Source organism: Callorhinchus milii, unplaced genomic scaffold (genome assembly GCF_018977255.1).
Source record: "Callorhinchus milii isolate IMCB2004 unplaced genomic scaffold, IMCB_Cmil_1.0 Scaffold13, whole genome shotgun sequence".
Classification (NCBI taxonomy): Eukaryota; Metazoa; Chordata; class Chondrichthyes; order Chimaeriformes; family Callorhinchidae; genus Callorhinchus; species Callorhinchus milii.
The window spans coordinates 19226466-19238658 of record NW_024704754.1 but is presented as its reverse complement, the minus strand read 5'-3'; the positions used below and the strand labels follow the sequence as shown (position 1 = coordinate 19238658).

At 39.6% G+C, this 12193-nt stretch overlaps 1 protein-coding gene across 1 annotated transcript in view; it reads left to right on the top strand.

The window, feature by feature from the left end:
* The window catches only part of mgat4b (alpha-1,3-mannosyl-glycoprotein 4-beta-N-acetylglucosaminyltransferase B), a 41248-nt gene that overhangs the window by 998 nt on the left and 28057 nt on the right, over positions 1-12193 (top strand). The window lies entirely within an intron of this gene.

Here is a 12193-nt window from a genome sequence, read left to right as displayed (position 1 = left end):
AACCTGGATGGCCAGTTCCAGCAGAGACCTTGTGTCACCCACAGCTCCAGCATTTCAAATGCTTTTTTTTTCAACCTCTGAACAAACATCAGTTGTGTGAATAACTGAAGCAGAACTTTGGGTCCTGAAGGTGTTCGTTTTGCCTTTGAGCTGCACAGCTCCGGGGCCGTCTGAGTGCTGATTCTGTTTGGACTGCGTCCAGAGCGAGTCTGGAAATTAAATGCAGCAGAAGTGACCACTTGCTCTGGCTTCGTGGGAAGTGAATAACAGATAACCTGCGATTCTTTGTTCGTTTTGCTTTTACTTGAATCCTGTACTGGTTGAATTTCATTCCCTCTTCCTCACACCCAGTGCAGGGTGGCTCCCAGCCTCAGCCATGTGCTGAAACTGTCAACTCAGCAGGTCGGTGCTCAAGGGTTTGAATGGTTAACCCGCTCGCTTTGTGAGGCTGTGCCTTGGTGAGTTCCATCATCACACTGCAATTCAGATTCTGATGAAACCTGAGTATTAATTAATTTGAACGTCGTTATTCGTTGGTTGAAATAGATGATGCATTTAACAGGCTGAATAACAACAGCTATGTATGTGAAATACATACACGGTCAGTCCAACAACGACGACGAAGAAGCAGTGACAATTTTATTTGATTATCAAATCTTTATTTTCGAACTAAGAAAACTCGTTCCCTTCCACAAGTTCTGAGATGCCTTTTGCAACCAGCGTGCCTACTGCCTAGCTTTAGACTTCCAGGATTTGTATTATTAATACAATAATTTGTATTATTATTATTAAATAATAATTTGTATTATTTGTATTAATATTAAATCGTTATTTTTCTTTGAGTTTATTTAGTTACAGTTGTTTTAGACTTTTGAAGTAAAGACAGAAGTCACTGGGAACACTCAGCAAGTCAGGCAGCATGTAAATAAAAGTGGGTTAATGTTTCAGGTCAGATGAAATCTGTTTTTATTTCAGATTTCCAGCATCTGCAGTATTTGCCTTTTGTTTTAGATTTTTACTGGGAGCTTGTAAATGTCCAAGACCAAAATAAATTTAAATATCCATCTGTCTTGTGCATTTTCTAAGTACCATCACTCTCTTTCTCTCCTACAATCGCCTCCACATCCCCCATGCTCCATTGAACTTTTATAATTCCAATTATTTTTCTCAACACTATAATATACTAATGATCCGGAGCACTTTAATTCCTATTGGAGCTTAGCCAAAAGTTTCAGCTAGTCTGTGGGTACTAGGTGGAAATAAATAATGTCCCAATAAAAAGTTAATCCACTACAGCTGCTGGGTTTCTCTCAGGATCGCTGGCATTGGCTGAAAACTATCTTCACTTTTTTTAAGGTTAATTTTTAACAAAATGACCATAATGACCAAAAAGAATTAAAATTAGCTTACTTTTTTGCTTTAAGAATATCAGAATATATAAGAATATATATTTTTGTCTACATTTTTTGTATTTTAATTATTTGGTTTTAGAAATGACTGCTTTTCAGAATGAAAGAACCAAATTGAGTTTCCATTTAAGGTGATGGTTGTTTGGGAATAAAATTTGTTGATGAGTTTGTTTAATAATGATTTTAATATGTTGACTTAAAACAATTTTATTTTGATATCGTATCCATTTTACTAAGAATATACCTGTTCCTGAAATGAATAACATTGCAATGTTGAATTCAGAACTCATGAATCTTGTGTTCAACCCAGTAACTGTCAATAACACAGTTCCATTATTGGTGCCCTTTTCACAAATTAAACTTAAAATTACAGTTGAATTTAACCTCTCTTGCTGCAGTTTAATCATTGGCACAAGGAGTCCTGTAGCTCAGTGGTTAGAGCACTCGCTTTGCAAGTGAGAGACCTGAGTTCAGTTCCAGGCAGAGGGCGAAACCTTGGGCAAGTTTCCTTACTCCACACAGAGCCTAATAATAATTGGCTGCTGCGTTCGCCAACACACATACAGTCAATTCACTTTACAGTGTGTTCTGTGAAGCGCTTTCAGACGTCCTCCCGACGTGAAAAACGCTATATCAAATGCAAAGATTATTATTAGGATTATTTAAGTGTGAAAATCTGTTTTATACATTAACATATGGTTGGTGAGGCTTCAACAACAATTCTTTGTGGATTGGAAAGTTGGCCACATAGAATTTCTTTGAAGGTGGAGAAAGTGGTCTCTGGCATCGAGTCACTGACCTCATAAAATCCAGTGAGGCACATAGTGTTAGATTGTATCCTCCAGGAGCAAGGAAACTGCTTCTTGTTTCTCTCTGTTGACTACTAAATGCAGCTTTATTATTGAAGCAAGGGCTGGATTATAGGCTTAAATAACCCGTGATGGTGTGTGTACTACAAACTGTCGGGCAGCCTCAGCTTCTTAAACGGTCAGCTCGGAAAGTTTGAACGTGGCTTCTTGGTTTGAGATGAATGTTATTGAAATTAGAATTGATTTTAATCATGAGATACGATTAGTCATGTGTTCATTTCTGGATATGAAGAGCTTGTTGTGGCTTCTTTTCTCCTAAATAAGCACTTCCCAGTAATTGCTGTCAAGTGTAGTGACTGATCACTGGAGTAAATAGAAGCTATTCCTACTTCACAGTGGTGACTGTTCGCTTTCCCATTGCCTTTGCAAGCATCTGGAAATTTGATTTGGTTTCTGTACTGTACTGTCAAATTGGCTACCGCGCAACAGGTTTTGAATTGGAAAACTCAGTTGGGAACTCCAGCCCCTTTTATTTTGAATCTCAAGTACAGAATACTTTCTGAGCCAGAATTACAGAATGAGAAAGCTCTGCCTTAAATGCCCATTCTGCCAGTGACAACCATCTCATGAGACATCTGTTTCTGTTTACATCACCTTAGTACATGATATGAAAAGCCTGTGTAAGTGGTTTATTTTGGGAGGAAAATTGCCTTGTTTATCTGGGAATTATCTGTCATGGGAAGTACATTAATCCACTTCTTTCTGCCCCAGATAAACCTAAAGTAGTTTTATAGATATTTTTGTCCAGATTTCTGTCTACATAGGTGAATCTACTTTGATATCAGTACAAAAAGCTGAATTGTGCCTTGTTTACATAGTCAAAAATTAGTGATTTTTCCAAGCCCCTTTTTCTTCTTCCCTGTGATTGTTTTATATACTTGCTCTCCTGTGATCATTTTATATGGAATGAAATTTACCGCCTATAAAACTAGTTATGCATAGTGGATCTTCTGCAGTCCTTTCAAAACGAGGGTTGGTTTGATTTGATGTTAATTCTGATTACAAGCTGAAAGGTTAGCTCAGCCCAATGTTTACTGCAGTTTCGTGACGCTCAGTTTAACTACATATCTTTAAGAGCTCATATTCTTTAAAGAAAAACTTTACTTTTTTTATTGAATTGGATTAACATCACTCGAACAGCGGCATTTGGTTCCCCGTAAGTTTACCTGAGTCTTAAAGCCTTTCTGCCTAGCAGATGCTACCCATGTGAAACATGCTATATATACGTAAGTTGCTGTTGTTATTGCAAGGTAATGTTGACAGACCATCGGTTTGGCTCTTTGACAGGAATTGGAGAGTAGATGATCAGATCTTTGATTCTTCCCACCTGGTGTCCCCAAGCATTGGCTCTTCCCAACCTTTGCCTTATACCTTCCCAAATTAGGTAAACAGAGTGAATCCTTCCAGAGAGAGAGCAAGCACTCCATTCCAAACAAATGCAGAAATTTCCAATTGTAGGAAGCATACATATGTGGAACTCAGATCGTTGACTGATGACTTAAAGAATTTGGTTGTTCCTGTAGTAAATTTAAACATAATTCAGTTTCATGAGCTGAAAAATACAATAATTGCAATGTCTGTCCGTCTGTGTCTCTCTCTCTCGCAACATGATGCCTTTTCAGGAATTTACCCTTTTTTAAGTGATTTCTACTTCGCATACCTTTTAAGCAGATTTTTCAGTTGGAGTGTTTTACTCTTGATTTACTGGTAGCTCTGTACAGGTCTATTACAAAGAAGGATTTAGCAGATCTGGATCAAAGGGTTTAATTAAAAGAGGATTTGTTAATCTAGCCTGTTAAACATTAAAGCTGTCATGCCTGACAGCAGACTTACGAAACCTCATGCAAGTTGACTTCAATGAAGAAATGCCCTTGTTTATAGTTTCACAGACTACTATCAAAATATGTTTTTTTTATATTTTTAATAGGTATTCTTGTTTTTCTACCTCCCTTGTTAGTTGGGGCCAATGACAGGCCCACTGTATTTGAGATGATTCTCTGCCCTGAATTTGCATCTCTGGTTGCAGATGGAGTGTTTCTGTATATCTTCTATCTATCTCTTCTGTCTTCTATCTATACCAATAAATCTATACTAATAAAACAACATCTGTCTACGCTGCTTCAAGAAGGATCTCAATAACCGATTGATATAGAGACATGTTTTATACATCATCGGAAAGGTCTTGCATGTGGGAGTGACATGGGCATATTAGTTTTCAGGCATCTCCTATCGTTCATGAGTTATTTTCAGTTTTGCGTTTTTTGCTGCATTTACACCAGAATTAAAGTGGCGCTGTGGCGTCATGCGTCACAGAGCACGTATGTAAGTACGCACATACTGCAGTTACACCTGGTGGCTGTGCCGGCTGACCGTGGTGCTGTGGCGTACTGCGTCACAGGGCACGCACTTAGCCAAGTGACAAAAACAAAAAAAACGCAGACAAGGTTAAGCTACGGCACAACAACAAAATTACATTTTTAAAGCACTGAGTCCTCCCACCAGGAGTCCTCCCACCAGGAGTCCTCCCACCAGGAGTCCTCCCACCAGGAGTCCTCCCACCAGGAGCATAGATAAACCTGAAATGTCTGTTTGTGTGTCTGTGTCAATCTACATTCCGTATTGGATACGTTGGTCGCAAGCGAAGCTGCAACAGTTACAGCTGGTGTACAATAAATGGAACTTGTAAGTGATGGAGAAGATATGTATTGAAAACAAAACAAATCTCACAAATTGCCACTCTGTTGACCCTGTGGTGATTTGTGAGATTTGATTTGCTTTAAATACAGATCTTCTCCACGTTCTGATGCTCCAAATTCTTTGCCAAGATTCTGTAAGACAGGGACTAAATCATCTACTTTCCGTCCGATCAGCTCCGCCCTCATCTCTAGCGGCTGAACTGAGGATTGATTGTATTCAGAGGTCCCCAACCCTGCCCCCCCATGCTTGGGTCCTGATTCCTGACTGTTCAGCACCTTGGGACGTCCTCCCGATGTGAAAGGCGCTTTACAAATGTAACTTTGTTGTTGCCGTTGTTTAGTCCTTTTGTTTTGGTTTCCATCTGAAATGTGCAGGAATTCCAGGCTGCTTTGTGATGATGAACATCATCTTTTGAAATGTAGCTTTTATAAGACACAATGGATCCATCTGTTTGATAATCATGACAACATTTTAGGAAGTCCTTGAGCCCTCACTATTAATGTAAATATGTTTCTCTGGCAAGATTCCGGAATCACCACAATTGTTTTGGAGATGAGCCCTTTTTAGGTTGTATAACAATTGCCTTGCGCTACAGATATTAACTAAATGTTCATATTGCTTTATGGCTGATGTTCTGTTGTTCTGTCCATTTGATGCTGTATGAATTGTGTAACTGTTTGTGTTTGATTTGGAACTTGTGAGATGTTCTTTTACTCTGAGAAGAACTTGTTACTTGGCAGGAAGGTCCTTTGACCTGCAATGGTAACGACAGCTGTTTGAATAGAAACTGAATCATTTTTTCCCAGCTGGAGAGGTAATCGGACAAAATTGGACTTGTCTGATTGGGACATCGTCATATGGATAATCGCTCCCTTCCTAAAGGCATATTCATGAACCCGAAAGCGAATGGCAGCTGTTCTCTGGATCTAATTTAATTTGGTCATTTCAAAGTCCAGAGTTTTCAGGATAGAGTGCAATGGGTTCTCACTGAGACCTTGCCAACAAGTTGCTGTTAGAGCAATGGCTTTTATAGGCGATGTTGATGAGCAAAAACAAAGAAAGTAACTGGAAGCTTCTGGATGTGAATGAATGGTTTCCGTGTATCCTCCTTCAGGGCTTGATCTCGTGCCTGGGGGCTGAGGAATGGATCGTATTGTTAGGCATGTTATTTCTTGTAAGTTACTGAGGAGAAAAGTGAACTGAAACAAATGTTGTCGGTGTCAGCCAGAAACTGGGGCTGGATGTGGGTGTGCATTGTGTGCCAATTTTAGCTTAGGATGGGTGGACATTTTTGGAGTGGTGCAAAGTATTGTTTAATCTACTAGAATTTTCTCAGGTTTTAAAGAGAAAAACACTAGCCCAGACTAGAGGCGATGAATGGCTCTTTCGGTGCTCTATGGTTCAATGATTTTCATCTTATTTTGACCGGCAGTTGCTAGTATAGCAGATCTTATCTTATCAGGGGAAAGAGAAGCCTGTGAATGATCTTCTCACTGAGGTCTTTGCCACTCAATCAAAAGGCAGTGACAGATTTTTTTAAAACAAAGTTAACATGGTTCATATACCATTGTTATTTGTCAGTCACTGGAAAGTGATGAATACCGTATTCATAGAATCATAGAATTATACAGCACAGAAGGAGGCCATTCGGCCCATCGTGTTTGTGCCAGCTCTTTGAAAAGAGCTATCCAATTCCATCCCACTTGCCTGCTCTCTTCCCAAAGCCCTGCAAACTTGTCCTCCTCAAATAATTATATCCTTCTCTCTTAAAAGCTGTTATCGAATCAGCTTCCACTACCCTAGCAGGCAATGCATTCCAGAGCATGTATTAATGAGCGTGGTTATGTGTTTGTAAAACCCTTGTTCCCTTGTCATAAAGTGTCAGCAATTGCAATGAAGTGTCTAATTCGGAGAACTGTACTTCAGTGGTTATACAATCCTGAGCACATCTCAACTGTTAAATTGTACAGAGCTGAAACATCATGGTGGCTTTAAAGGATACCCTAAACTGTGACAACAGCTTCATGCTTTATCCACACGTCAGAGCCCAGACATTGTCCTTGCATTTAGTGTTTATAGGTTTTAAAAAAGGAGTTCATTGAGCCCACCTTGTATGGCTTTTGCTGTGTGAAACCTCTTCACAGCTCGCTTTTTGGTTAAACATTTCTTTTGCATTATTGTTTGAAAGGTTAGCAGTGTAATCCTGGTGCTAATACTCATTACTTTCTGGCATTAAACAAACATTCAGTTCTCGTCTCCTACGTGTAGAGGATGTATGCTTACGGCAAATGTAGGACAAATTCATGCTAAATGTCCTAAATATAATCTGCATAGACAGCAATCATTTGCATTGGTGTTGGTTCCTTTTACGCAAAATTAAATATCCCCAAGGACTGAACAATGGGAGCAGTACACACTGAGCAAAGCTGTGAAAGCATCATCAGGAGATTTTTGAAAGCGGGTAGCAGTTAATGCAAAGTGGATTTGCAGGAGAGTTTCAAAGGAGCTTTAGTCTCCATTGCTGGAACAGAGGGGGTGGGGAATGATTAAGAAGAACCATGGAGAGGATTTGGATGCTGAGATTGCGCATTATCAGGCTTAGCCCGAGTGAGCGACCAGAAAGGCTAATAGAAGTGTAGCCAGAGTCACGATCTGCACAAAATCCTATGTACAAACTGTTCTTTCATTTACTTATTCAAATGCAAGGATTATTATTATTATATTATTCTGCTGACCTTAACCATGTGCCAGAGAATAAGGTATTGTGCTCAGATTGGGATAGTGGTGATACACTTGAACATTCATTTAATAGCTGACCCTTGGGATGTAAAGGATTGATTTTTATGTTGTGCTGAATTTATTTTCACTTTAAAGTACTGCACCTATTTCCTGTTGAGAATTACAAAATTTAATGGACCACAACTTCACAATGAATTCTCCAGCTTCATTGATTCAAAGTATCAAACACTTGTGATTCAGGAAAGGTAGTTATTTGTGCTCATGCCCCGCTAGTGATGATTATTCCACTCCTGGCAGATCTCCAATGTTGTGTAGTAGTAATTTTACCATTTTGAGTTTCATTCATGTTGTGCTTCTGCCTTGCTGAACATTGCTCTTGTGTCAGCCAAAGAGATCAGGCTTGTCTAGGTCAAGCCTTTATGTATTCCACACTGACCTCCACTGTGCTTTCACTGGGGTTTCAGGGTGAAGTGTCTTGCTGGAGATTCAAGTCTTAGGTCTATTTGCACATGATTTGATTAAGGTAGTATCATTGTCGTGAATCTCTACATAAGATGGAGTGTTCTGGCAATACTTGAACATTCTAAAGCAAGAAATACATTGAGAATCTAAGTTTTGATTTAATGTGTAGAACAACAATGACCTGCATTTATTTATAAACCAGTCAATGACTGGTATTTATTTGCTTGTGATGCCTTGCTTGTACTGTGTGTTACTTTGGTACACATTATCAGCTGATGGCTCTTTAAACCAAAGTTCCACAAGTGTAAGCTGAGAGCAGCACTGAGTGTAAATATTTAATGGGAGTTAGAAGTTTTAGTTCCTGAGAGATAGCTGTGAATGAACTGTAGGAATCCTGAATCTGGCGAAGTAGAAAGTAGGTCACCAAGAATTACCACTGAGTGTGATGTCCATTTAGTTATGGTTAAATTGGATTCCCTTCTCTCTCCTGAAGTTGGTAACTCATTTTTAGTATGGCTCTGTGAGAGACCAGTACCTTTTTTATACATCTGGCATCTCAGTTTCTCTCTTATTTCTACCCCCACTCTCATGCACCGAAGCGCCTTACTTTGCATTATTGCCTCCTCACACATTCATCTTTACTCCTTCTGCTGTCCGCAGAATGTCCTCATTGAAGATGTGAAATTGCACTTGACCCTCACTTCAGCCTTGTGCACATGGTAGGCTGCAGCTTGGGGCAGATGTCAACTTCCTTACAAGATAAATTGGGAATCTCACTGTTGCCATTAGTAAGCGATTGAGCAGAGTCGCCCAGGGTTGTTGTTCTCCCTTGTGGCTCATTACACAGCAGCATTGGCAGACGCCAGAGGTGGAGGTTGCAGACTATTCTCTTAAAATNAAAAAAACTTGCAGAAACCACTGTTACTATTTTACAATTCAATGCTAACTTCAGGCAGAATCCCTGCCTCATGATCTTGATACCTACTTATGTTTATCGGCCTTGCTGAATGCCTGCCTCAGGCATTGACAATTTCCTTGAAGTAATTGTAAAACCATTATAACAACCAAAGTTAATGGCTGAAACCATCATGTGCTGTGTGTATTCCATCTTGTAAAGGCAGATTCACCTCCACTCACCAAGAATAGGTACTGTGGAAATCCTTGAAAATGAGAAATATTAAATGGTCTGGGGGAGTAAGCAGGAGAGTGTGATTAGATTAGGTGGTTTATGTGGAGAAAAATACCAGCGCAGATTTGATAGGTTGTGTTGTAAAATTCTATGGCTCCATAATTGCACTATTTGTCCCAGTGCTGCAGTGCTCGGTATTGAAGGAAGATTAGGTTCTGAATTGAGAAATGAATTGTGGTAAAAGGTGTGATATTGAAACAACTTGTTGAAATACATATCTAAGATTCTTCTTTGTGTCTGTCAGAAGTCCTAAATTACACCCTAGAACAAGTGGTTTTGTTAAAGAAAATAAACCAAGATATTGATGGGCAGATTTGGATAAAAGGAATGCTTTGCCAAAATGATGTTACTGCAGTAATGTAGTTTTTATCCTCTTAAGGAAGGTTGGTTTGGCAGATGCAGTGGAAGGCTAGTCAGTTTTGAGGTTGGAGGCGTACAGGAAGATGGGAGGTTAGTTTAAAAAAAACTAACCAGTGAAAAGAAAAATGTGATTAGCATTTGGTTTTGTTGAAAGCCAGGCGAAGTGAGATGACAAATTGGTGAGTATGGCTGTAGGAAGTGTTTGAAATTAGCTTTGTTGAACTTTTAGACATCTACTTGCACAAAAATGGGAAGAGCTCTAATGTATGAGCTAAAGGGTCATTTTACCATCTGTTCAGTTTGTTTTGAGCTTGTACAACATATATAAGCAGTGAACCACTACAAAACATGGAATCCATAATCTACAGTGCGTGCTTGCTCATTCATTACTTCTGTTCAGCTACCTATTGATTCTGATTACCTCAGCAACATGAGAGCACAGTACTGACCGGGGGCTTTAGGTTAGCTGACTAACTCTTGCATCATTCATGGTGGCAAATTCAGTCATTGTGGAGGTTTGCTCAATGCTGCCCTTAGTGACATGTCACTAGATAAGCATAAAAACATTGTGCACAAGCAAATTGCCAAATGTGTTGGACTTTTGCAATAGAAGACAAGAGTGTGCACTGATAGTGTAGGGTTGCCTCCAGGATTGAAAGATTAATCTCCTGGACACTGTGGGAGCTATTTTATAGAGAATCACCCCACATTAAGAGAATGGAGAATAAATATTCGAATTGGGATTTATACTTGTGTTAGCAAGTTCAAAAGGGAATTCAATTCAAGAATTCAACTGAGGGGGTGACTAGTGCTGGATTATTTAATTAAAAAACCTAATTAACTTGTGATCAGCCAGACAGACTTCTCCAGTCTTGTTCGTTCCCATGTTCTATTGACGGCTCCATGCACTTGTTTATTGCTGTTAGCAAATATCTACAACTCATTGGAAAAACATAAATGCATTATGAAGACGTTGGGCAGCTTCTAAATATTTCAATACTCCGAGCAACCTGGCAAACTGCCATATATAACCTCTTGTCTCTGGTGTGAGGCTGCTGGTGCTGGAGGCTGCTGTGCACCCTGACCATCCTCATTCTGGCTGCAAGGTAGAGGCACAAGGTGATGCGTCACACAGAGAAATTTAAATAGAAAATATCTGCAGGTAAATTACAGACTTGGCAAATAGCTATGTTGTGATATGAAATATATGGGTGCACAGGGCTTGCCTGCAATGACTGAAAGCAGCTGTCTTATCTTTTCTCACTGGCTGTATCTGTTCTCTGCTGTAGGAAGACTCCAGAATTAGCTCAATCTACTTCAGCAGCTGTGGCGCAGCCTTTTTCTCCTCATTTTGAAGTTGCAACATTTCTTTTCCATGAGGTTTTATGTTAAAAATCAGCCAAATATTGTTCCTACAGAACGGGAGACAAAATATCAGCCGCAGTGATCTCCTCCAATTCAGCCCTTTGGGTTTGTGAGAGGTGTTGTTTAGGTTTCAAGCACACAGTCTTTTGTTTGCTCAGCCATCTGGTAAAAGGAGTGTGTGTAAATGTAATCCCAATCTCCAGAGCAGCATCAGGGAATGTGAAAAATGTACAGCATGCAACTCCTTCCTCTGATCAAAAACAAATGTTATTCACTTCAGTTTTGGGGCTGAGATGACGAATTGGAGTGAATTTCTTCACAGTCTGCAAGTGATGATGGTGTTGGGATTCAAGATCACAAGGTTTGGGAGCTCTCCACAAAACTCCTGGTCCTTATTCATATATGAACACAGTGAGTGTAGATAGGCTGTTTGATTGAGGGATAAGATCTCTCTCCCCCCACACCTCCCCCCTTATTTTGAATCTAAGACCCCGTTGACTAATTTTAATGACTCATTTCCAGGATTTTCTGATATTGAAGACTGACTGAATAATGGTTAAAACAATTGCTGCCATTTATTACATTACAAATCAGTCGATAATAATTTGCTGGTTTAATGTGAATGGTTTCCTGTTGAAGGATGCTACGAGAACCATAGAATCTATGGGAGACAAAAGCACCTAATGCTCATCACATCGAAATATTTCCTGAAATAAGACATCAGCACTGAAGAAACTTTGGTTCTGGGAGCTTTTCACTAGAACGGAGGCACGCACCCATGAGGTAGCTTTCCCCATGGCTTCACTATGTTTTCCTAACTCACGAACAGGAAGCTACAGTTACAAAGAAAACTTCAGCCCTTGTGCCTGCATCTCAGAATCCATGCACAAATGGGGGATTTCCTGGAAACATGTCTCTTTTCTTGTACCTATTTAATTGAGACTTGTCAGATCCCAGCAAGGTTAGTATTGTAGTTTGAAACCTCATGGAGCCATTGCACAGCAGCTCGTAGAAAAAAATCTATTTGCTTGAAATCCAGTTTGTGCACATTCTTGTACAGCACTGGATTTTTTAAAAATGTCTTTGTTGCAACTATTCAGCTA